Genomic DNA, 25,816 nt, shown 5'->3' with positions numbered 1-25,816 from the left:
TTCATTCTAAGTGTGCTGCAAAGCCAAACATTGTTATACGATAGTGTGCTTGCAAGATCAGATATGTTTCATATACTTTTAAGAGTATTTACTTGCTTATAATGACTATGAAATGAAAAGGAACGGCATGGTTCCCAGACTATGAAGGCTATAATCTCCCAAGGAAGCAATAATTCATAAATATGACAGCATTAAGATAAAAAATGAAGTAAAAATAAAGTGCTAAGTGAAGACTGGGGAGGGAGCCATTCATTCAAACAGGAGAACTTAGAAAAAGCTTAATTTAAAAGGTAGCATTTGATTTGGGCTCTTAAGGATAAGTATTTCAACAGGAGTGTGTGTGCGGGGGAAGGGGGAAGAAGCATTAGCCTATGGGAACTGCATGAGCAAAGGCACAGAGGCAGGAAAGGGCAGGGTGGGTCCAGGAAACACTGACTCATAGTATGGCTACAGTGCAGAGTGGGTGGGGTGGTGTCCTGGGAGATAAGCCTGGAAAAATAGGCTATCAGGGTGTGGGGGTCTTGAATGGCATGCAGAGAAATTTGGACTTAATTTACTTGGATGCTGGTTCACTTTAAGCATGATATGAATCTCTTGAAGTACTTGTGGATTCCCAAGCCCCACTGTACACCCAAATATACTGATGTGTAGATCTAGGTGGGACCTGGGAACTACCTTTTTAACCAACACGACAGGTGATTCTGATGCAGGCAGTTAAAGGAACCATAGCTCACAACTCTGGACTAAAATGGGAAAACTAAAGCCAACTGGGAGGATTACTTAAGGACTCTGGCAAATAAGAAGGATATGACTTGGAATACTAATTAATGAGCTATTAACTACTGTAGGAGTAGAATCGACCAAATCTGATGATTGATTAAATATAGGAGGAGAGAACGACTGAAGGTTAAACAATGTCAAGCTTTTTCCTTAGGGAAACGAGGTGGATGCAGATGAATAGTGCATAGGGACCATCCACATGGTCTAACACGTAGTTGGAAATATGTATCTGTAGCATAGAAGACATGCAAAGGTACTGAACTTACTGGCTTTGTACTCCAGCGTAAATTCAAGACTAGTTAAAGAGTTAAATATGGAAAGTAAGGGAAGAGGATGTGGTTCAAGTGCTAGAGCTTCCGCCTACCATATGGGAGGACCTGGGTTCGATCCCTGGGGCCTCCTGGTGGAAAATAAGAGAAAGTGGGCCTGCATGGCAAGCCAGTGTCCACGTGAGTGCCTGCATGGTGAGTCAGTGCCTGCACGAGTGCCTGCACGGTGAGCCAGGACCCGGCGCAAGTGAGTCACGCATCAAAAGAGAGACAAGGGGAGAGTCAAGGTGAAGCGCAGCAGAAACCAGGAACTGAGGTGGCGCAATCCACAGGCAACCTCTCTCCTCAACAAAGGTCTCCAGGATCGAATCCCAGTGAATCCTAGAGGAGAGAAAATGAGAAGAGAAGACAGTATAGACAGCAGGATGGGAGGAGGGGAAGGGGAGAAAAGAAATAAGGAAATCTTAAAAAAAGTAAAACCATAAAAAATAGAAGGAAATGAAAAGTGAATATTTAACCCATCTCTGGTGGCAAAGACCTTTTAAACATAAAAGCCACAAAAGAAATTCCAAAGAAAAAGATGTATATATTAAGTAATAACATACCATTTACAAAATTAAAAGGTAAACAACTGGCTAAATATCTGACCCCAGGACAAAATAATTAATATTCTTAAAAATGAAAAGCTCATACAAATTACAAAGGAAAAGACTCAGATTGGTAACTATATGGAACAGTGGATGTTGTTAAATAACTTGTCTTGGCAACTTAAACCTTTTGCCATAAAATAAGACCTGCTTCATAACGTCCATTAGAGATGATGGGGCTGTGGCATAGCCCAGCAGGGGTCTTATGACTGACTTTGCTAGGTTCCCAAGTATCAGTCTAGGGGGTACCTAAAAAAATACCAATCTTTGCAACTTCTCTTGTCCTGAGAAGGAAAGGGTAAAAACACGTTAAATTGCCCCTTGTTCCATTAAGCTTTGCTACTCCAGTGGAAATCGTCTTTAATGCACTGTCTTTCTTCAGACTCCATCTACTTAAAATGGGTGAAGGGTTAGGGATTGGACAGAAAGTAATTCTCTCAGAATGCCCAAGAGAGCAGCAGCTTGAAAATCATCCTTTCAGTACAAAGGTTGATCAACAGCCCATCCTTCTCCTTTTACAGATGAGGCGGAGAGGATGAATGACTTGCCCAACATCACCTAAGGGGCTGATGATAACACCAAGTTGGGAATCTTGACTCTCAAGCCAGGACCCTTTCAATTTAGCAGTGCTGCTTCATCAGTCCCAAGCTCTCGCCCCTCCTAACAACAGGCATTTAAAATACCACAATTTATGGGAAGTGGGTGTAGTTCAGTGGTTGAGTGCCTGCTTCTGGGGTTCAATCCCTGGTGCCTGCTAAAAAGTAAAATAAAATGAAAAATAAAAACCACCACAATTTCATCTTTTGTACACTTTCTACTTTATCACTCCACTTATTAAACTTCCCCTCAAAAGTCCCTAATAAGCAAAAGAGCCCCCAAAACAACATATTTATTAGAGTAAGACCTAAATAAAAACGGGAATGGTATTAAGCAAAAGACAATTCACAGAAAAAGAAATAGGAAATTAAATGTATGAAAAACGTTCATTCTGTAGTAATTAAATACAAATCAAATCTTTTCTGCTTATCAGAGTAGTAGAGATTAAAAAATATAATACTTAGTATTACCAAAGATACACTAAAAATGGGTACTCATAATTACTGTAGGTGAGAATGTTAATCTAATCTTTATGAAAATCAATTGATAACAGGTTTAGTAATTTTTAAATTTTCATGCTCTTTGACCCAGTAATTCAACTTCTAGGAATCTAACCTAAGGGAATAATGAGCAATTTGTACAAAGATTTATACATAAATTTGTTCTCAATTTTTTTCTTTTATTAGTAATGTTGTAACAATATAAAAACCTAAGTGTATGGTTGAATTACCAAACATCTATATATTAAGGCATTAAACATCCATTCAAATTGTTTTCAAATAATTCTTTCAGTAAATCAATTTTATTGATACATATTAATTAAGCATACAATTCATCCAAGATGTACAATCAGTGGTATTCAGTATAATCCATAGTTGTGCATTCATCACTTCAATCACTATTACAGCATTTTCATTATTTCAATACTAATAATAAATAAAAAACACAAATAAACAAGAAAATTCTCACCTCTCAATCTCTGTTTCTCCTACTGCACATATAGGTGCTATTTCAAATAATTCTTGATGGTATTGAAAATTTAATATAAAGTGAAAAAAGTATATATAATATTACATCTACTGTAATAGCATGAGCACAATTACTTACGTGTATGTGTATATCAAGAAGAAAAAAACGGGGAAAGGAAATTAAACCAAATGGTAGTTCTCTCTAGAGATTATGGAATTATAAATTATTTTGTCTTCTTTATAATTTTTTCCCAAATTTTCTATAATAAACACATACAATTCTTATTTTTAAAATGTATACATAAGTGTGTTTGTATAAATGAAAATAAAACAAGAATTATATACATAACATGGAAAAAAGTTTTTAAGATAAATTTGCAAGTCACTCATACAGAGGTGTTAGTTGAAGTCATGGGAACAGATTAGATTTCATAAGAAAGAGTATACTATGAAGAAAATACTGGACAGGGCCTCTGTCCACATTTAAGGTAAAGACTGTGAGTTAGTAAAGGAACACAGGAGTAAGTGGTTAGACTGGAAGATGGAGAGCCAGGTAAAGTCCTGTCAAGGAAGTCAAATGAAAGAAGTACCAGAAAAAGCATCTACTTGGTCAAATGCTGCCATATGGTGAGGAGGAGGACAGGGAAAAGTCCTTTAGAGGTAGCAAATAGGAAATCACTGGATACTACGCGTAGACACATGGGTTTCCCCTAGCTCTGGAGGTGGAAGCCAAATCTGAGCAAACGTTACCTGTATGGGAAATGTAAAACCAAGTGAAAGCATATCAGATTAATCTATGGTTAATGAAACAAAAATTGGCAAAATTGGCTTGCAAAACTAAACATGTTTGATGGGGTCTAAGTTTTCTGTATCATAAGCTGTGTTATGGACTAAAGAAGGGAAAAGCATTGCTTCACACTTGTTATCAAAAGTACAAAAAAGTTGCATCTTTCCCCCCCAAAGTTGAACGTTCTTAGTTTTAGTTTTTAAAATGTTATGGTAGGGAAGTGGATGTGGCTCAAGTGATTGAGCTCCTACATACCACACAAGAGGTCCTAGGTACCCAGTGCATCCTAGAGAAGATATGCAAGACAGCAAGCTGGTGCGAAAGGCAGGCACAATGAGCTGATACAAGATGACGTAACAAAGAGACACAAAGAGGAAAGACAATGAGAGGCACAACAAACCAGGGAACTGAGATGGCTCAAGCAATTGAGCACCTCTCTCCTACATGGGAGGTCCCAGGTTTGGTTCCTGGTGCCTCCTAAAGAGAAGACAAACAGAGTACATAGCAGGTGGACACAGAGAGCAGACAGCGAGGGCAAACAACAAGGGGAGGGGGGAAATAAATAAAATAAATCTTTTTAAAAATGTTATGGTAGCATTATTAAGAAATATTCTTTAAAAGAACATAAGAATATAAATTTCCATGGTCTCCTATGTTAACTTCCTGTGGGTAGACAGGTGAAATCTCTAGAAATGTTTTCAAGTATGGATAGTAATCCTTTGACATGTCAAATAATGGCTTGCTTACTTGGTAATCCTCATCCTTTTTATGAAAAGATGTTTGTGTTAGCATATTAATTTAACTGAGTCTCAAGGACTTCACATCCAGCCACAGAATAAACACATTAATAAGGTCCTACCAAGAGTATCATTTACCATAGAATTCCAATTCCACAATCATGAAGGAGAAATTAATTCATACCCACTCATTTGTTACTAAAGAACCTTGAGAGTCTGTGGAATGTAACATCACCTGAAGATTCCTGTACATACTGCAAAACGAAGTACTTTAACTTCATATCAAAAATCATTCAGTGAAAGACCAGAGCAACTTTTAAAAAAATGGTCTTTTTTAAAAAATGAAAATTCTTATCTTTGGAACCATTTTACCATCTGCAGAAAAGGTATAATCTCAATCTAAATGAAAATCATTTCTCTAGGAGGGTATGGAATTAGAATGTGTCAAAAATAGTTTCATCATCAACTTAATGATAAGTTCTCCAAATTTATGGCTAGGTGGACTTTTATGGCAGAGATGTCTAATGATCTCACACTCTCAATATTCTTTTATGTTTATGTGTATACATCTTTGATAAACCTTTCTGGTATAGAGGTTTTAAGTTAATTACAGTTGATTGGTGAAAACTACCAGAAGAAAGCCAAGAATTTAAAGCCTTAAGTAAGAGAAACGGTAATTAAAATTGTACTTGAAGGGGAGTGGATGTGGTTCAAGAGGTTAAGTGCCTGCTTCCCACATGGGAGATCCCAGGTTCGGTTCCCAGTGCCTCCTAAAAACAAAAAACCCCACAAACGGAAAAACAAGCAAATGAAAAAACCAACTAAGAGGAGCCAATGTGACTCCATGGTTAAGTGCCAGCTTCCCACATACAAGGTCCCAGGTTCAATCTCCAGCCCTGGTACCTCAAAAAAAAAAATGTATTTGAAAATATTCTAAGAAAATAACTTAATCTTTGTATACATGCAAATATACCTGCTACCTTTCCAAAAATTCCTGGTGGAGATCACTGCCCTGGAGTATAAACAGAAAGAAAGGAGACAAGCAATGTCATAGAAATGTGTTCAAATACTATTGCTCAAATTATCAAAAGAAACAACTACCTGTTGTATTGTTAACTCAAAACCTCTATTACAAATGAAAACATAATAATATACAAGGTTGCCATGTCATGTTCATCCTCTCTATGTATCTGGCACACAGTAGACAATTACTCTAATAGCCTGCGGTTTTACAAAGAGCACTGAAGACTACTGTAGACTTGAGTCCAAAATACCCCTATAAGGAATTTTACTTTTTTTTTTTCAGGTACTGGGGTTGGGATTGAACCCTGGACCTCCCATGTGGGAAGCAGGTGCTCAATCACTCAAGCCACATGTGCTCCCCTTTAAAGATTTACGACCCTTTCCAGCCCACTCCATCTTCCCAAAAATAGAAAGAAAAAGACATTTTCAGAGCACCTTAGCAGGAAAACATATTCTCTGTCACCCATTAACAGCAAGATGTGCTGTCAACAGAATTGTTTTCACTTCTGAAGCTTTCTCTTGCCTAGGATAAACTATTAGAAGGTTGAAATTTGGCCTCACCTTTAACCAGAGTCTGGAGAAAGCTTGAGAATACCAAGCTAAACAAAGTTACACAATGAAGCAATCTGTACAAAATGGCACTGCTTTGCTAATGCTGTCAATACACTGTTCTCTTCCCAGAAGCTCTACACTTCTAGGTCTACCTGATAACAATGCTTTGGGCTATTATCACTGTGATAACAGCTCCATCACTATTTACTGAACAGCCTCAGAATTTAACAAAGATCAATTCCATCTTCAAAAGACCATTGAGTTGGCAGAAGACAAGATAAGAAATATAAGTGATAAAAACACAGACTTAAGAGAACTAACTACTCACAGTTACTCAAGGCTTTTTTTGCTTGTTGTTGTTATTCTTTTTGTTCTTGTTGTTGATTTGTTTTTTATTTTTAAGGAAAAGCAGAGATGTGTAGGGAAACACCTATATTCTCTGTGCTCCTAGGGCATTCTAAGCTGAACTTTGGTACAGCACTGACCACACTAATACTACAAATTTTATCTATGGATTTGTTTACCCTTTGATTTTAAGCTTTTTTTAATGGTAGGATGTTGGGAACTTCAAATCCAGAGGAGCATTGGTACAACAAGAGGCAGTCAAATGTATTGGCCAATGAATGAATTAAATACTTAAAGTAATTATCTAGTACCATGTTTTTGTGTTGTTCTGTCAATGCAAAACAAGAAAGTATATATATGTACATACATATTTTTTTAATCTTCTCTCCTGTAACTCTGTAATTTTTGGGAGACCTACTAAAATTTGTTCATTCTTCATCAAGCTATAATGCTAAAGGAACTTAGAAAACGTTTGTTGAGGGTCTTCTTTTATGTCTATATCAGACCTCAGAAGAAAGTGTTATTTCGTGGTTCTTGAAATGTTTACCATTTGTAAATAGCAAAAGTATTTATGCTGATGAAAAGCATTTCATTTAGACACTATATTTTGGAGGGGGGGAGGGCAGACTTCTAAAAGGTGGAAATTAGGTGCAATACAATAGTAGTTTAAATATCTCTCACCAGGATCAGTTAAACGTTGTTGTAAGCACCAGTAAGGAAGCAAGGGAGGGGTGCCAGATGGTTCACTCCAAGGACCTACAACTTCAAGCTTAAATAGGTGTAGCCAGGGGTGTACAGTTACCTTATATTAACACTATGTACGGCGGTGACAAGTGCCAACGATACACGCACGACAGCGATTCGGAGATGACACACCCAGCTGCAAGGACTGCTAAGTTCCCAACACACCTCAAAGGGTGGGAGTTCAGCCGGAGGAGAGGAAGGAAAGAAAAATCGAAAAGGGAGAGAATGGCTGAAAACGAAGAAGGGAGAGGCGCAATTAGAGTATTTCTCTGGGAGGGTATTTTGAATTTTGACGAACCGCCACCTTCCTTCCACACACCACAAGTATATAGTTAGAAAGGCGCGTTCCCGGTGGCCAAGGAGGGAGTCCCCTCAGCTCCCGCCCTTCGGCAGCAAATGCTCAGCCCTACACAATTCCTCCCAGAGGCAGAGCGGGGCCCAGAAGTGAAGAAAAGAGCAGAGGGGCATCGCCCACCGCTCCCGAGGGGAGGGGCGCAAGCTCCTCGTACTCCCTCGGCCCCAGAAATCGCGGGAGAAAGAGGTCTCCGCGCACTCTCCGGCTGTGGAGACTGTGGAAAGAGAAGGCCCTTACCTGGCCAACAGCTGTCGTTTCTCTGCGCTGCTACCAGCCCTGAAGCGGGTCCCGGCGCTCTACCGCGCGCACCTGTCGTGCCCAAGCCGCGGCACCTAAAGCTCCGGCGGCCCCGCCCCGGCTCCCGGCCCCGCCCCGGCTCCCGGCCCCGCCCCGGGCCCCGCCCCCCGCCGCGGGGACGCGCACGCCAGCCCGCCTCCACGCGGCGTCGGCGAGCGTGCGCGCTGACGGCTGCGTGCGACCGCTTTGCGGCTGGTCGCTTTCCTCTGCCGAGCGCTGCGCTGGCGTGCAGGGAGCCTCGGTTCTTCCTTTGAGGCCTGTCTTCTCCTCTAGCTACTCTGTGAAGAATCCGTGTACTTCAGCAGTCTCGGACTTTGTGCGTCTCTACTCTGGCTCTGACACCACCATTTTGGCTCAGGAGCGACTGGGAGGTTTATTCTAAGTTCAGCTAGGCCATCCCCCAGTTAGGTTCCTGGCGCCTTCCGTGTAGGTTCTGTGCAGGGGAAGGTGTTTTAGAGGAGACAGTGTGGTGTAGTGGAAAGAGCTATACATTAATCCTGCCTTGGTCATTTGATTTTCATCGAGTCGTTTCATTTGACGGGATCTAAGTTTCCTCATAAGAATGAAGGGATTGAACGAGGGCAGCTAATCTCCAACCTCTCTAACCCATATTCTGAGTGGGAACACTCAGAATAGGAGCTGTATCTTGCTGTAGAAAGGTTTAGAGAACATCGAGAGAGAGGCCTAGCACTTAGCCATCCTGCCCCCAGATCCTGCGCCACTGCCGTGCAGCTGTGTGTTACCTTTGCCAACCTCCTTTCCCTTTCCTGTACTCCAAGGATAGTAAGGTTTCAGATCACAAGTTTTCTGAAGTTTTTCGGAGTGCATGCAGCTTGGTAAGTACTGTAAGGGACTGGTAGTGGTAAACTCCTGTATTACACATCTTAAAACAGTTGAGGGAAATTTTTAAGGAGATAAGAAATTTCCAGCAGTGGCTGATGAATAGGCCAACTGGCTCTTCCCTTCCTCCAAATGTCCCTCATCAAGACGCTACGAAAACCGGCAGCAGTGTGAGAATGTAAAAGAGCATGCAATATCAGTAGAGGATGATAGTCCAGAAAACACTTTCCCTTATGTGTTGAGGTCCCTCAATAGATGTCTCCTAATTTTTTTTTTAAGCTAATAGGGCCCCTACTCTTCATTGAGATTAAGGAATCTAACATGGATCAGAATTTTGTACTTAGACTTGAATCTTGACTCAGCCGTTTACCAAATAGGCAAATTACTTGTTCTCCCAAAGCCTCCCTTAATGCCTTTTTTTTTAAGATTTATTTTTCTCCCCTATGTTGTCTGTTCTCTGTGTCCATTCGCTTTGTGTTCTTCTGTGACCGCTTCTATCCCCCTCAGCAGCATCGGGAATCTGTTTCTTTTTGTTGCGTCTTCTTGTGTCAGCTCTCCGTGTGTGTGGTGCCATTCTTGGGCAGGCTGCACTTTCTTTGGCACTGGGTGGCTTTCCTTACGGGGCGCTCTCCTTGCACGTGGGGCTCCCCTACGTGGGGGACACCCCTGTATGGCAAGGCACTCCTTGCGCGCATCAGCACTGTGCATGGACCAGCTCCACACGGGTCAAGGAGGCCCGGGGTTTGAACCACGGACCTCCCGTGTGGTAGGCGGATGCCCTAACCACAGGGCCAAGTCCACTTCCCTCCCTTAATGTGTTTTTGAAAATAAAGCTAGTAGTACTCAGCAGTGGCTTTTACCAGTTTGCAGGGTCATTTGCTAAATTTTCAGTAATTTCGTGAGCCAGTTTGTTAAGCACAACCATTATTAAAAATTCAATTATGTGAACTTACAATTAAAAACAATAATAAATCCTCAAAACTCATCACTTCATGATTTTTAAAAATTTCATTTTCCCGATAGCTTAGCTCTTGAGGTTATTTATGTCTATTTTATCTGTGTTGTAGAAATACCATATAATGTTTCCATTGCTTCCCAATTCTGTGTTTAGAGGTTCCACTGCCATCTTGATAGTAGGAAATTGGCTGTAAGTGGGAGTACTCACATCAAGGAAATTGGGAAATACCACAAATAAGGGCTTGATATATTGTTTTGATGATTTTCTAGACTGTCAGCAAACTTTTTTCTGTAATTGGTCCAATAGTTAATATTTTAGACTGTGCAGGAAATAAGGTCTCTGTCATAACTACCCAACTCTTCCATTGCAGAAGAAAAGCAACCATAGACAGTACATAAACAAATGGGTGTGACTGTGTTCCAATAGACTTGTTTTACAAACACAGGCGGCAGGCTGTTGGAAGAAAATATTAATAAAGCCTATTAAAATTGAGAGTACCATCTGTGGCCTTTACTTTGTGAATAGTACAAGAAATTGAGGAAATATTCTTCCAATGTTTGTAAACACTATTATCCAGTTCAGCAAAGAAGTAGCTCATGTCATTGACAAAGGAGTGAAGTTCCAAAGTACCTCTTCATTATTTAATTTTCATTTTATTATATTAATGGAACGTATCAAACCAAGATTCATGTTTGAACTATACTCCTTTGACAGTGAAGCAAATCACTTCTTAGATGAATCAAATAGTGATCAATCATTTATTCCTAGTCTTATTTTGTGGCATATTATTGGAAGAAGAATGATCAAAACCAGTAGTGGGACTTCCAGGAAGATGGCAGACTAAAAAGACATGAACTCTCTTCTCCAGAAAAACAGCCATAGGACGGGATGAAACAACCTGGAAAAGGATCTTCTAGGGTTTAGGACACCAGGCTAAGGCTAGACAATGCCTAGAGGAGAGAGGGACAAAGGAGGGGAATCACAACCACAGAACTGTGAGTTCAAGCTCGCACTGCTGCTGCCTGCACCCTCCCCTACACTAAAGACACTTTAGAATACTCAGGACTCTAGGTCTGCAGCTGTAAAGGGGCTTCCAGGGATCCCAAGACGGGAGAGAGAGGGACACATCCAAAGGGCGACTCAGCTTCTGACTTACAAATTTGGTTTGTTGTGTCCCAGGAGCTGCGTGGGGCCACACCATTGTTGGCCTTGGAGCTGGGAAGGGGCTCAAGATATACGGCCCTCCCAATCTCTACTAACCTGGACAGGTTGTTGAGGGCTCAAAAATCTGCTGGAGAACTGTCTCTGAGAAAGTTTGAATTACATAGCCCTTAGCCTCCAGGCAGGAAGCTCTACACACATTGATCCCATCTGTGTTGCAACAAAAACATTCTGACTGGGCATTGAACCAAAAGGGCTACTGAAGAGCGCCATCTGCTGGCAGAACAAGGACGTGCACAAGAGAAAATTAAAAATAAATGAGAGGCCTTTTCCAGCCTACAGCCTCCCTCCCCAAGACCCTAGAAAGTGGGTTAGCAACCATTTACTAGGTCCAGAGCCCAGTTTTAAGCAACTAGCAGGGACAATCTTAATGATCCAGGTCAAGCCAGGAATCAAAAAGCAGACTAAATCCCCACAAAAGAGAAAGAAATTGAGCATCTGAGTAAACTACATCCTAATCAGATGCCCAGACATGAGCAAAAAATTAGAAGTCGTACTAAGAAAATGGAAGACATGGCCCAGGAAATGGAATATCTCAAATCCCCAGAAGAGATGCACAATTTGATGGAACTAATTAGTGAGATGCACAGAAATTTCCAAGAAAGACAGTATGGCTAAAGAGATAAATGACATCAAGAAGACATTGAGTGAGCACAAAGAAGAATTTGAAATCCTGAATAGAAAAGTAACAGAGCTCATGGGAATGAAAGACAAAATAGGTGAGATAAAAAAAAAAATTAGAGACATACAACAGCAGACTCAAAATTACAGAAGAAAGAAGAAGTGATACTGAAGACAGAACAGCTGATATTGAAGAGAGAAAAGAAGGGGAAAAATTGAGCAGGGGCTCAGAGAGTTGAAGGACAACACGGAATGCAACAATATACATGTCATGGGAGTTCCAGAGTTGCAGAAGGAGAATAGAAGGGAAGAGGAGGAGAAAGAGAACTTGAGGAAATAATAGCAGAAAATTTCCCAATTTGCTCAAAAGAAAAGAACTTACACGTCCAAGAAGTGCACCATATCCCAATCAGAATAAATCTGAATAGACATACTCCAAGACACATAATACTCAGAATGTCAAATGTCAAAGATAAAGATAAAATTCTCAGAATAGCAAGGGAGAAGAAAACCATCACATATAAGAGATGCCCAGTAAGACTTAGCTCAGATTTCTCATCAGAAACCAGGGAGGTCAGAAGACAGTGGTATGATACAATTAGGATACTAAAAGAGAAAAGCTGCCAGCTGAGAATTCTTTATCCTGCAAAACTGTCCTTCAAATATGAAGATGAGTATAAAATATTCACAAACAGAAACTAAGACAGTTTGCAAAACAAAAAAGAAAAAATCCACCTTTGCAGGAAATGTTAAAGAAATCCTTAAACCTGAAAGAAAAAGACAGGAGAGAGAGAATAGCAGAAAGATTACCAAAAGAGTAAAAAGATAAAAATATATGACATGAAAACCAAAGAATAAAATAGTGGAAGAAAATAATGCATTTACAGTAATATCATTGAATGTAAATGGATTAAACTCCCCCAATCAAAAGATACAGACTGACAGAAGGATAAAAGAACATGAGCCATCTATATGCTGCTTACAAGAAACTCACCTTAGACTAGGGGATACAAATCAGCTGAAAGTGAAAGATTGGAAAAAGATACTCTATGCGAATAGTTACCAAAAAAGAGCAGGGGTATCTAGACTGATAGCAGATAAAACAGACTTTAAATGCAAAAAAGGTATTAGAGATACAGAAGGTCATTATATATATATATAATTTATCTCCCCTCATCCCCCCAATTGTCTGCTTTCTCAATCCACTTGTATTCTTGTCAGGAATACTGTCTCTTTTTGTTGCATCATCTTGCTGTGTCAGTTCTCGGTGGCACCACTCCTGGGCAGGCTGCACGTTTTTCATGCAGGGCGGCTCTCCTTATGGGGCACACTCTTGTGTGTGTGGCTCCCCTACACAGGGGACATCCCTGCATGACACAGCACTCCTTGCACACATCAGCGCTGTGTGTGGGCCAGCTCACCACATGGATCAGGAGGCCCTGAGTTTGAACCCTGGGCCTCCCATGTGGTTGGTGGACACTCTATCTGTTGAGCCAAATCAGCTTCCCAGGCCATTATATATTAATAAAAGGGCCAATCCACCAGGAAGAGAAAACAATCATAAATATCTATGCACCTAACCAGGGTGCCCCAAAATACATGAGACAAACTCTGCAAAACTGAAGGGAGAAATAGACATCTCAACAATAATTGTTATGGACTTCAACACCACACTCACATCATTAGGTAGAACAACTAGACAGAATGATCAATAAGGAAACAGAACTTGAACAATATGATAAGTGAGTTAGACCTAGCAGACATACACAGAACACTGCATCCAAGCTCAGTGGATTATACATTCTTCTCAAGTGCCTGTGGATCTTTCACATATTAGGGCAAAATGCAGCTCTCAATAAATATAAAAATATTGAAATTATACAAAACACCTTCTTAGGTCATAATGGAATGAAACTGGAAATCAGTAACAGGAAAAAAGTAAATTTGCAAATCTGTGGAGGCTAAATAATCAATGGGTCAAGATTTTCAATGTACTTCAATTTTCTAGATATTTATTAATTTGTTTGCTTAATCTATCAATTATTGGAAGTTTTTGTTAAAAGCTAGACCTATCTAGTTTTCCCTGTCATCCTATGACTTTTTAGTTTTTAAAAATATAGTCATAAATGTTTAAAATTGCTATATATATTATTGAATAATTGAACTTTTATCATGTCATGCTGGAATACTAAGGAGAAAAATAAATTTTAAAAAGAATTTCATCTTAAAAATATATTGTATTTAGGACTATATATATATATATAATGTTATTTCAACATTCTTAATTTATCATTCAATGTCCATTTGGAAGACATAGTATGAATAAAAGAATGTAAAATTCCCATTAATAATCTTGGTATGCTCACTGCCTGCTGAAATGATAGTATTTTGGATATCAGTATATCAGTAAGAATAAAATTTATTTTGGATATATCAGGTCAAATAGATGAGTAAGAATAAAATTCACCTTTGTCCTCTTAAAAAAAATCAGTGGGTCAAAGAAGAATTGCAAGTTAAATCAGTAAATACATTCAGACAAATGAAAATGAGAACAAAACTTACCAACATTTATGGGATACAGCTCTTTTTTTTTTTAAGATTTATTTATTTCTCTCCCCTTCCTTCACCCCCACCCCCTCCCCCCCGTTGTCTGTTCTCTGTGTCTATTTGCTGCGTCTTCTTTGTCCGCTTCTGTTGTTATCAGCGGCACGGGAATCTGTATTTCTTTTTGTTGCATCATCTTGCTGCACCAGCTCTCCATGTGTGTGGCACCATTCCTGGGCAGGCTGCACTTTCTTTCGTGCTGGGTGGCTCTCCTTATGGGGTGCACTCCTTGCACGTGGGGCTCCCCTACACGAAGGACATCCCTGCGTGGCAGGGCACTCCTTGCGGGCATCAGTGCTGTGCATAGGCCAGCTCCATACGGGTCAAGGAGGCCCGTGGTTTGAACCATGGACCGCCCCATGTGATTGACGGACGCCCTAACCACTGGGCCAAGTCTGCTGCTGGGATACAGCTCTTGAGAGGAAAATTTATAGCCCTAAATGCCTATGTTTAAAAAAGAAGAAAGAGTTAAATGCAAATTTAATGAGCAACTAGAGAAACCAGAAAAAGAACATCAAACCAATTCCAAAGTAAGCAGAAAGAAAGAAATAATAAAGATTAGAGCAGAAATAAATGTAATTGAGAACAAAAAAAAAAAAAAGGGGGAGAGAAATCAGCAAAACCAGAAGCTGGTTTTTGGAGAAGATAAATAAAGTTGACAAACCCCTAGCTAGACTAACAAAGAAAAAAAAGATGCAAATAAATGCAATCAGAAACAAAAGGGGGGAAGTTACGAATGACCTCACAGAAATAAAATGGATCATAACAGGATATTATGAGAAACTCTATGCCAACAAATGTGACAACCTAGATGAAATGGACAAATTCCTAGAAATGCACAAACAACCTACACAGACACTACAAGAAATACAAGAATTTAACAAACCAATCACATTTAAAGAGATTGAATCCATCACCAAAAATCTACCAACAGTGAAAAGTTGAGGATAAGATGGCTTCACAGGTGAATTCTACCAAGCATTTCAGAAAGAATTAACACAAATTCTGTTTAAACTCTTCCAAAAAATTAAAGAGGAAGGAAAATTACTCAACACATTTTATGAAGCCAACATCACCCTAAAACCAAAGCCAGATAAAGATACTACAAGAAAAGAAAATTACCAACTTATCTCTCTAATGAACATGGATGCAAAAATTCTCAAGAAAATACTTGCAAGTTGAGTCCACCAGCATATCAAAAAAAATACGTCATGACCAAGTGCAATTTATTCCTGGTATAAATCCCATTTAACTTGCAATTCTTCTTTGACCCACTGGCTCAACATAAGACTGGCTCAACATGAAATATCAATTAATGTAATACACCACATTAACAAATTGAAGGAAAAAAAGCACATGATAATCTGTCTATGCAGAAAAGGCATTCGACAAAATCCAACATCTTTTTTTGATAAAAACACTTCAAAAGATAGGACTAGAAGTAAAGTTCCTAAAAATGATAAAAAGCATATATGAAAAATCCAAATCCAACATCATACTCAATGGGGAAAGGTTGAAAGCTTTCCCTCTAAGATTGGGAACAAGACAAGGATGCCCACTATCAACATTGTTATTCAATATTGTATTAGATGTTCTAGCTAGAGCAATTAGACAAAAAAAATTTAAGGTATCCAAATAGGAAAAATGGAAGTGTAACTCACTATTTGCAGATGACATGACCCTATATTTAGAAAATTCTGGAGTATCCATGACAAAGCTACTTGAGCTAATAAGTGAGTTTAGCAAAGAGGCAGGATACAAGATCAACATGCAAAAATCAGTAATGCTTTTGTACACTAGTATGGAACAATCTGAGGAAGAAAATGGGAAATTTTCCATTTACAATAGCAACAAAAAGACTCAAATACTTTTAACCAAAGAAGTACAGGACCTATATGCAGAAAACTAAAAAACCATGCTAAAAATAATCAATGAAGACCCGAACAAATGGAAAAACATGGATTGGAAGACTAAACATCATGAAAGTGTCAATTTTACCCAAACTGATTTATAGATTCAATGCAATACCAATCAAAATTCCAACAGCCTACTTTACAGAATTAGAAAAGACAATTACCAAATTTATTTGGAAGGGAAAGTGCACCCAAATAGCCAAAAGCATTCTAAAATAGAAGAATGGCATGGGAGGAATCTCACTGCTTGACCTTGAAACATATTACAAAGCTACAATAGTCAAAACAGCATGGTACTGCCATAAAGATAGAACAATTGGTCAGTGGAATAGAATTGAGAGTCCAGAAATAAACTCTCACCTATATGGTCAACTGGTTTTTGACAAACCTATCAAGTCTATGTTAACAAAACAGACTCTTCAGCAAATGGTCCTGGTAGAACTGGATATCTATAATGAAAAGAATGGAAGAGGACCCCTATCTCACTACTTATACAAGAATCAACTCAAAGTGGATCAAAGATCTAAATATAAAAGCCAGGACCATAAAACTACTAGAGAAAATGTAGGGAAACATCCTCAAGACCTTGTAGTAGGTGGTGGTTTGTTTTTTTTTAAGATTTATTTATTTATTTATTCCCCCCCTCCCCCGGTTGTCTGTTCTCTGTGTCTATTTGCTGCATCTTGTTTCTTTGTCTGCTTCTGTTGTCTTCAGCGGTGCAGGAAGTGTGGGCGGCGCCATTCCTGGGCAGGCTGCACTTTCTTTCGCGCTGGGCGGCTCTCCTTACGGGGCACACTCCTTGCGCGTGGGGCTCCCCTACGTGGGGGACACCCCTGCATGGCAGGGCACTCCTTGTGCGCATCAGCACTGCACATGGGCCAGCTCCACACAGGTCAAGGAGGCCCGGGGTTTGAACCGTGCACCTCCCATGTGGTAGACGGATGCCCTAACCACTGGGCCAAGTCCGTTTCCCGGTGGTGGTTTCTTTGACCTTATACCCAAAGCACACGCAACAAAAGAAAAAAGATAAATGGGACCACCTCAAAAATAAACACTTTTGCACTTCACAGAACTTTGTCAAAACCGTGGAAAGGCAGCAGACTCAGTGGGAGAAAATATTTGGAAATCACATGTCTGATAAGGGTTTAATATCTAGGATATATAAAGAGATGTTACAACTCAACAGTAAAAAGACAAATGACCCAATTAATAATTGGTCAAGACTTGGCACTTGTCCAAATAAGAAATACAAATGGCAAACAACAACAACAAAAAAAAAAAACATAAAAAAATGTTCAGCATCACTCATGATTAGAGAAATGCAAATCAAAACTACAATAAGGGGAAGCGGTTGTGGCTCAACTGATAGTGTCCACTTACCATACGGAGGGTCCAGGGTTCAATACCCAGGGCCTCCTGACCCATATGGTGAGCTGGCCCATGTGCAGTGCTGCTGTGCACAAGGAGTGCTGTGCCACACAGGGGTGTCTCCATGTAGGAGTGCCCCATGTGCAAGGAGTGCACCCCATAAGGAGAGCCACCCTGCGCAAAAAAAAACGCAGCCCATCCAGGAGTGGCGCTGCACACATGGAGAGCTGACGCAACAAGATGACACAGCATTTTTCATAATGTAATTAAAAAAATAAATAAATAATTAAAAAAAAAAGATGACACAGCAAAAAAAAGCGACACATTTCCCCAGTGCCACATGACAAGAATGCCAGCAGACACAGAAGAACACACAGCAAATGGACACAGAGAGCAGGCAATGTAGGGGAAGGAGAGAGAAATAAAATAATCTTTAAAAAAAAAAACCCCAAAAAACTACAGTGAGATACCATTTCATATATATCAGAATGGTCACTATTAAAAAGGCGGAGAACTTCCGGTGTTGGAGAGGATGTAGACAGATGGGAACACTCATTCACTGTTTCTGACTATGTAGAATGGTACAGCCACTGTGGCAGATTGTTTGGCAGTTCCTAAAAAAGTTGAATATAGACTTCCATGTGACCGTGCAATACCATTACTGGATATATGTACCCAGAAGAACTGAGAGCAGTGACAGAGCAGAATAGACATCTGCACACCTATGTCCATAGTGGTGTTATTCACAAATGTATGGAGATTGAACAACACACTATTAAGTAATCACTGGATTGAAGAAATTGTGAGAGGAATCAATAAATATCTCAAGACAAATGAAAATGAGAACACAACATATCAGAACCTATGGCATGCTGTGAAGGCAGTGCTGAGAGGGAAACTGATAGCCCTCAATACTTATATTAAAAAAAAAAAGAGCTAAAATCAATGACTATACTGCTGGAGGAACTAGAAAAAGAACAGCAAATTATTCCCAAAGCAAGCAGAAGGAATGAAATAACAAAGACCAGAGTAGAAATAAATGAAATTAAGAACAAAAAATAATATATTAATAGAATTTAAAAAACCAAAAATTGGTTCTTCAAGAAGATTAATAATTGTATGCCAACAAACTAGACCATATAGATGAAATGAAAAAATTCCTAAGATGTACAAACAGCCTACACCGACCTTAGAGGAAATAGAAGACCTCAACAAACCAATCAGAGGTAAAGAGATTGAAACAGTTACTAAACAAATCCCCAAAAAATAAAAAGGCAGGGCCAGGTAGTTTCATAGGTGCTTTCTACCAAGCATTCAAAGAAGATTTAATACCAATCTTACTCAAAATATTCCAAAAAAATTAACAAGAAGGAATGCTACCAAACTCATTCTATGAAGCCAATATCACCCTAATACCAAAGTCAGTTAAAGATATTATGAAAAAAGAAAATTACAGGGAGGGAGCAGATGTGGCTCAAGCAGTTGAGCACCTGCTTCCCACATGGGAGTTCTCAGGTTCATTTCTGTTGCCTCCTGAAAAAAAACAAAAACAAACAACAAGCTAAACAAGTGGGGAAAAAAACAACTCAGAGAAGCCAATGTGGTTCAGTGGTTGAGTGCTGGCTTCCCACGTACGAGGTCCCAGGTTCAATCTCCAGCCCCCAGTACCTCAAAAAAAAAAAAAAAAAAAATTACAGGACCATTTCCCTAATGAATATGGATGTAAAAATCCTCAAAAATCCTCAGTGAATCCAAAGATACATTAAAATAATTATTTATCATGATTAGGTGGGTTTTATAACAGGCTTGTAAGAGTGTTCAACACAAGGAAATCAATCGTATAATACAACACATTAATAAATCAAAGAAAAAAATCACATGATCATCTCAATTGACACAAAAAAAAGGCATTCAACAAAATACAGCATCCTTTCATAATAAAAATACTCAAAAAGATAGTAATTGAAGGAAACTTTCCCAACATGACAAAGGGCATATATAAAAATCCCACAGAGAACATTGTATTCAATGGTGAAAGCCTGAAAGCATTCCCTGTTGAGATTGGGAACAAGATAATGTTGCCCACTGTCACCACTGTTGCTAAATATAGTGCTAGAGGTTTTAGCTAGAGCAATCAAGCAAGAAAAAGAAATAAAAGGCATCCAAACTGGAAAGGAAGAAGTAAAACTTTAGCTATTCATAGATGATATGATCCTATACCTAGAAAGTCCCAAAGAACTACACCAAAGCTACTAGAGCTAGTTAAAGAATTCAGCAGAGTGGCAGGTTCATCAAATTGTAGCAAATGTACCATGCTAATGAAGGTTGTTGTTAATGTGGGTAAATGTGGGTGGTGTGGGAGCAGGGCATATGGGAATACCCTGTATTTTTAATGTAACATTTATGTAATCTAAATACCTTTTTAAAAATATAAAGAAAGAAAGAGAATAAACTAGGAACTGAATAACAGTGAATCTGGAGGTGGATGAGAATTGTGGTTAATTGTACAAATACAAGAATGTCCATCTATGAACTATAACAAATGTACATCACTATTGCAAGGTGGTAAGAATGTGGAGAAGCATGGGAAAAACATAATTAATGAAACCTATAGTCTATAGTTGCCAGCATTATTATACTATTCTTGCATCAATGCCAAAGATGTACTGTGTTAAAAATGGAGGGGGGGGAAGGAGGGAGGTATGTATGCTATAGCTCATAGTTAGTGGTAATAGTCTGATGATATTATCTCATAATCTATGAAATTTTCCACAACAATGTAGAGTGTTGGTGGAGGGGCATTGTATGGGAATTCCACACATCTGCATGATTGTTTTGTAAGTTCATCACTTCTCTAATAAAAACATTTTTAAAATTAAAAAAATTACTAGGCAAACTTGTTAACAACAATAAAATTAGGGAACATGATATTTCTTTTTTTTTTTTTTAATATTTATTTATTTATTTATTTCTCTCCCCTTTCTCCACCCCCCACCCTGTTTGTCTGTTCTCTGTGTCTGTTTGCTGCGTCTTCTTTGTTCGCTTCTGTTGTTGTGAGCGGCACGTGTTTCTTTTTGTTGTGTCATCTTGTTGTGTCACTTCTCCGTGTGGGCGGAGCCATTCCTGGCAGGCTGCACTTTCTTTTGCGCTGGGCAGCTCTCCTTATGGGGCGCACTCCTTGTGCGTGGGGCTCCCCTACGCGGGGGATACCCCTACGTGGCATGGCACTCCTTGTGCGAATCAGCACTGTGCATGGACCAGCTCCACACGGGTCAAGGAGGCCCAGGGTTTGAACCATGGGCCTCCCATGTGGTAGATAGACGCCCTAAACACTGGGCCAAGTCTGCCGCCCATGATATCACTAAAAGCTTTACTAATTCAAGATTTGTTTCAAGAATCAACTGACTCTATTTCCAATTTGGTGTTGAAACAAAACAATAAAAATATTCACACTCTTAAAATCGTTTTTAATACTGTTTACAGTTTAGTAAAACATAATAGGTCTTTATTGATGGTGAGGGTGGCCAATAGAATTAAAAGAAAAAGACAATTAGATCTAGGCAATTGTTTACATAAATGGTGTGGCACAACAAGAATAGCAGAATGTACTGCAAAATAAATTAATATGAAAATATTTAATATTATAGAAGAAAATGCAAAAAAAAATGTGCCATAATTGATAAGGCAACTACAGTTTGAAAGAAAAACCCTTAGTGATTAATCTCCAGTACATAGTTAAGTTAGCGTCTGTACTGGTAATATTTGTTGCTTTAAAATAATTGTCATCAGCCAGAACAGAATATATTTCCAATACATTATTGTCTACTGTAAATGATTGTGGCTTTAATAATGAATATTTTAAAGCAAATTGTTTTAATAGTGCTGGTACAATACTGGGAAGGAAGTGTGGAGTAGCTACAAAGTTGTTAGAAAACTCTCCTAAAATCATTTGGCACTGTTTAAATCATCAATTGCAATTCAGTATCTGAAATAAAACAAGGTAATTGTTTAGAATATTCTGGATAAAGTTTATTCTGTTTATCACCCTTCTAATAAAGTAAAGCTGACCTAGAAACTGTAGCTAAAAAACTTGAAATTGTTAAAATTGGTCAAGCCCTGAGATCAAGATGGTGGCATGTAGTTAATGAGCTGCTGCTGTTGTATGGCATTCATATCCTGCATTATATGTACACTTTTCTCTTTGTTCTTATTATGATTTGAAAGAAATTAGCTAACATTCATTTCTTGGAAGATCTTGCTTTAATAATTGGCATTCTTGAAGAATTTTCATTACTTTTTATTGCATTGCAGTCAAGATCAAATAGCACCCAAAAAGCAAAAAAAGTCAAATGTACTATAAAAGTTTCGGGAAATTAAAGGGTAGTATTGGAAGGCATGAATCTCAAGCTGAATATTTGATTAAGTCAGATAAGTTTAAAGACATTCCATTAAATGAAAAAAATTTAAAGTTCTTCCTAGGAAAATGTGACTAGAAAATAATGAATTTATGGATTTTATTAGACAAAACAATTGTGAAAGCATTTTTAATTATTTTATTTGTTAGAATCACCTACTTGGCCTAATGAATTGATTTTACCATGGATAGCTGGTAGGAAAAATATCATACCATTTAAGTGAAATTTTAAAAAATGAAATTGATTTAATTTTCAGAATTTTGCATAGAGTAATATAAAATCAAACATTCCAATCCCTACAACTAGACAAAAAGCTGAAAAGATAGGTAACACTATTGGTAGTGCTAAAGCTGAAGGAGGTTTCAGTTTAATGAATGTAATTCGTATGAGGGTGAGAAATGGTAATTTAACAAATTACATATCAGATTTATTAACAGTAAATTTATTGGAAAAAGTTAGCAGATTAGGATTGTTAAATAATGGTTGAATTACAACCATAGGTAGGCTATAGATACAAGAGTTCTGCCAAAAATGAATGAAAACATTCTGTGAGAATTAACTGGGTACATGGATTTCAAAATAAGAGTATTGTATATTATTTGTAAGTTGTATGCTATACTTCCTTTAGTTTATATCAGTAAAATTTTAAATAAATTATATGTGTATAGATATGCACGTATTTTTCTTCCCTAGAAGGCCAGTTATTTACCAGCACACCAATAAGTTGTACCTGTTTTAGGGATGATGTGAAACTCAAATAAAAGAGTGTATATAAAATATTTGGTATTACCTACTGCAGAATTGATAATGGCTAGTTGTGGTTCCACTTTCTATCCCTGCTTCCTTTGTCTTTCTTGGACAAGTGTATTCTTGGACTACTTGCTTAACCTTTTTTTTTAAGATTTTATTTATTAATGCCTCCCCCCTTGTTGTTTGTGCTCACTGTCTGCTCTCTGTGTCCATTTGCTATGTGCTCTCTGTGTCTGCTTGTCTTCTCTTTAGGAGGCACTGGGAACCAAACCTGGGACCTCATATGTGGGAGAGAGGCACTCACATTGCTTGAGCTACCTCTGCTTTGTTGTCTCTCTTATTGTGTCTCCTTGTTGCATCAGCTCACCACTCTAGCTTGTTGTCTTGCTTGTCTTCTCCAGGAGGGACCAGGAACTGAACCTGGGACCTCCCATGTGGTAGGTGGGAACTCAGTCACTTGAGCCACATCAGCTTCCCATTCTTAACCTTTTCAACCACAGTTTCTTAATGGGAATTAGTTCATTTCTACACTGACTCCAGAAGAAATAGCCGATCTCAATAAATCAATCACAAATAAAGAGATTGAAACAGTCATCAAACAACTTTCAGAAATGAAAAGCCCAGGACCAGATGGCTTCCACTGGTGAATCCAACCAAGCATTCAAAGAATATTTAATACCGGTCTTACTCAAATTCTTCCAAAAAATTGAGCCTGGTAAAGGTATAACCAAAAAAAGGAAGAAGAAAAAAGAAAGAAAATGAGAAACCCATTTCCCTAATGACTGTGGATGCAAAAATCCTCAACAAAATACTTGCTAATCAAATCCAACAACACATTAAAAGAATTATTCATCATGATCAAGTGGGTTTTATACCAGGCATGCAAAGGCGGTTCAACACAAGAAAATCAGTTCTACCCAAATTGACATACAGATTCAATGCAATCCTGAGGAAAAAAATAATTCCAACAGCCTTTTTTTTAAAGAGTTGGAAAACACAATTATCAAATTTATTTTGGAAGGGTAAGGGGCCCAAAATAGCCAGAACATCTTAAAAAAGAAGAACAAAGTTGGAGGACCCTCACTTTCAGACTTTAAATCATATTACCTAGCTACAGTGGTAAAAAACAACATCGTGAGATTGGAGAGGCAGAGGATCACTTCTCCCAGAAAAAAAATAGCTACAGGAAAGGCACAGACTGACTAGAGGGCTACTCTGGGACTAAGGACACCTGGGGAAGGCAAGATCCCACCCAGAAAAAAGAGGGGTGAAGGATAGGAGTCCCAGCTGGCTGAAAAATCCCATGAGTAAAGCTGCAAAACCAGCAGTGGGCACCCATCCCTGCACCTTTGGAGCAAATAGTCTGTGGACTACATTGACTGTGGACTGAGGAGATTGCAAGGGTCTTCTTTCCCAAGAAAGGAGAGAAGGAGGGACCCAGCCTACAGCAAATTCAGATTTTGACCAATGAACTTGGTCTTCTACATTGGAGGAGTCATATACATTCAGGCTGGGTGGGGCTATGGCATTGCACTGAGGGTTGGCAGCAAACTAAATATAATCTGCCTTCTTGAACACCTTCCCTACTGTCCTGGACTGATTGCTGAGGAGGTAGAGGAAGGGAGGGTATGGCTGGACAAGTGAGAATAGCTTCTGATTGTTTGTGAGGCTTGGCCAATCTTGAGAACATTGCTTCTGCACCAACTGCCTGCACACTGGAGGAGTTACACTGAATGCATTCTCCTCTAGCACCTGGGTCTAATTGAGCAGTCTTCCAAAGAGCGGCATCTTCTGGTTAGACCAGAAAAGTGCACAAAAAGGGAAAAAATAATAAAGTAAATAAAAGAGGCAAATAATAAAGTAAATAAAAGGGGTGCTTTTACTGGACCCCTTTCCAAGGCATTTGGAAACTGGCCTGCACCCCATTACTGGTTCCTTGTTTTAGGGGGTGCCAGATATTGAACCCAGAACCTTATATATGGAAAGCTACAGCTGCTTCCTATCCATTACTGGGTACTTAGCCCTAGTTTGAGTGGTTAAAGAGGGTCAATTGGCGGCGGACTTGGCCCAGTGGTTAGGGCGTCCATCTACCACATGGGAGGTCCATGGTTCAAACCCCGGGCATCCTTGACCCGTGTGCAGCTGGCCCATGCACAGTGCTGATGCACACAAGGAGTGCCCTGCCATGCGGGGGTCCCGCGTAGGGGAGCCCCATGCGCAAGGAGCGTGCCCTGTAAGGAGAGCCACCCAGCGTGAAGGAAAGTACAGCCTGCCCAGGAATGGTGCCGCACACATGGAGAGCTGACACAACAAGATGACACAACAAAAAGAAACACAGATTCCTATGCTGCTGACAACAACAGAAGCGGACAAAGAAGACACAGCAAATAGACACAGAGAGCAGACAACCAGAGTGGGGGGGGGGGGAAGGGAGAGAAATAAATAAATCTTTAAAAACAAAACAAAACAAAAAAACAGGGTCAATCCTATATATCTAAAATGAGTTGAACCAAGAGTCAAAGAACAGTGGTAGCATACAGCTATTTAACAGGAAATCCCTAGGCAAGATAGAGAAACAGAACATCAGAGTAAACTCAGCATCAGAATCAAATGCCTAGATGTCAGCAAAAAAATTACAAACCATACTAAGAAAAAGGGCAATATGACTCAGGCAAAGGAAGAAATCAAAGCTCCAAATGAGACACAGGACTTGAAATAGCTAAGGAATGGTTCATACAAGTCTCCTAAATCAAATCATGGGGTTTGAAGAACAACATGCATAAAGAAATAAAAGATATTAAGAAGACACTGGGTGAGCACAAAGAAAAATTTGAAATCTTGGATAGAAAAATAACAGTTTATGGAAATGAAGAAAATTAGTGAGATTAAAATTACAATAGAGGGAAGCAGACATGGCTCAACTGATAGAGTGTCCATCTATCATATGGAAGGTCCAGGGTTCAAAACCCGGGGCCTCTTCACCCATGTAGTAAGTTGGCCCATGCTCAGTGCTGCCGCACACAAG

The 25,816-nt window shown here is 39.1% G+C and overlaps 1 protein-coding gene and 1 pseudogene across 6 annotated transcripts in view; one reads left to right on the top strand and one right to left on the bottom strand.

Annotated features, from left to right (window-relative positions):
• The window catches only part of LIMA1 (LIM domain and actin binding 1), a 103,088-nt gene extending 94,885 nt beyond the window's left edge, over positions 1–8,203 (bottom strand). For 2 of the 6 annotated variants that reach the window (XM_004453654.5, XM_058308252.2), the window contains exon 1: positions 8,042–8,202. The gene's annotated coding sequence lies outside the window, so the exon portion shown is untranslated. Of the gene's footprint in view, positions 1–7,507; positions 7,679–8,041 lie in introns of all 6 variants that reach the window. The other 4 variants (XM_004453653.4, XM_058308251.2, XM_004453655.5 and 1 more) reach the window with 3 other exon arrangements.
• Positions 8,204–20,978: 12,775 nt separating this feature from the next.
• LOC139440102 (E3 SUMO-protein ligase KIAA1586-like) lies at positions 20,979–22,528 on the top strand (annotated as a pseudogene).
• The last annotated feature ends 3,288 nt before the right edge of the window (positions 22,529–25,816 follow it).

The sequence above is a fragment of the Dasypus novemcinctus genome, chromosome 12 (assembly GCF_030445035.2).
Source record: "Dasypus novemcinctus isolate mDasNov1 chromosome 12, mDasNov1.1.hap2, whole genome shotgun sequence".
Classification (NCBI taxonomy): Eukaryota; Metazoa; Chordata; class Mammalia; order Cingulata; family Dasypodidae; genus Dasypus; species Dasypus novemcinctus.
This window is presented reverse-complemented; position numbering and strand designations above follow the sequence as displayed.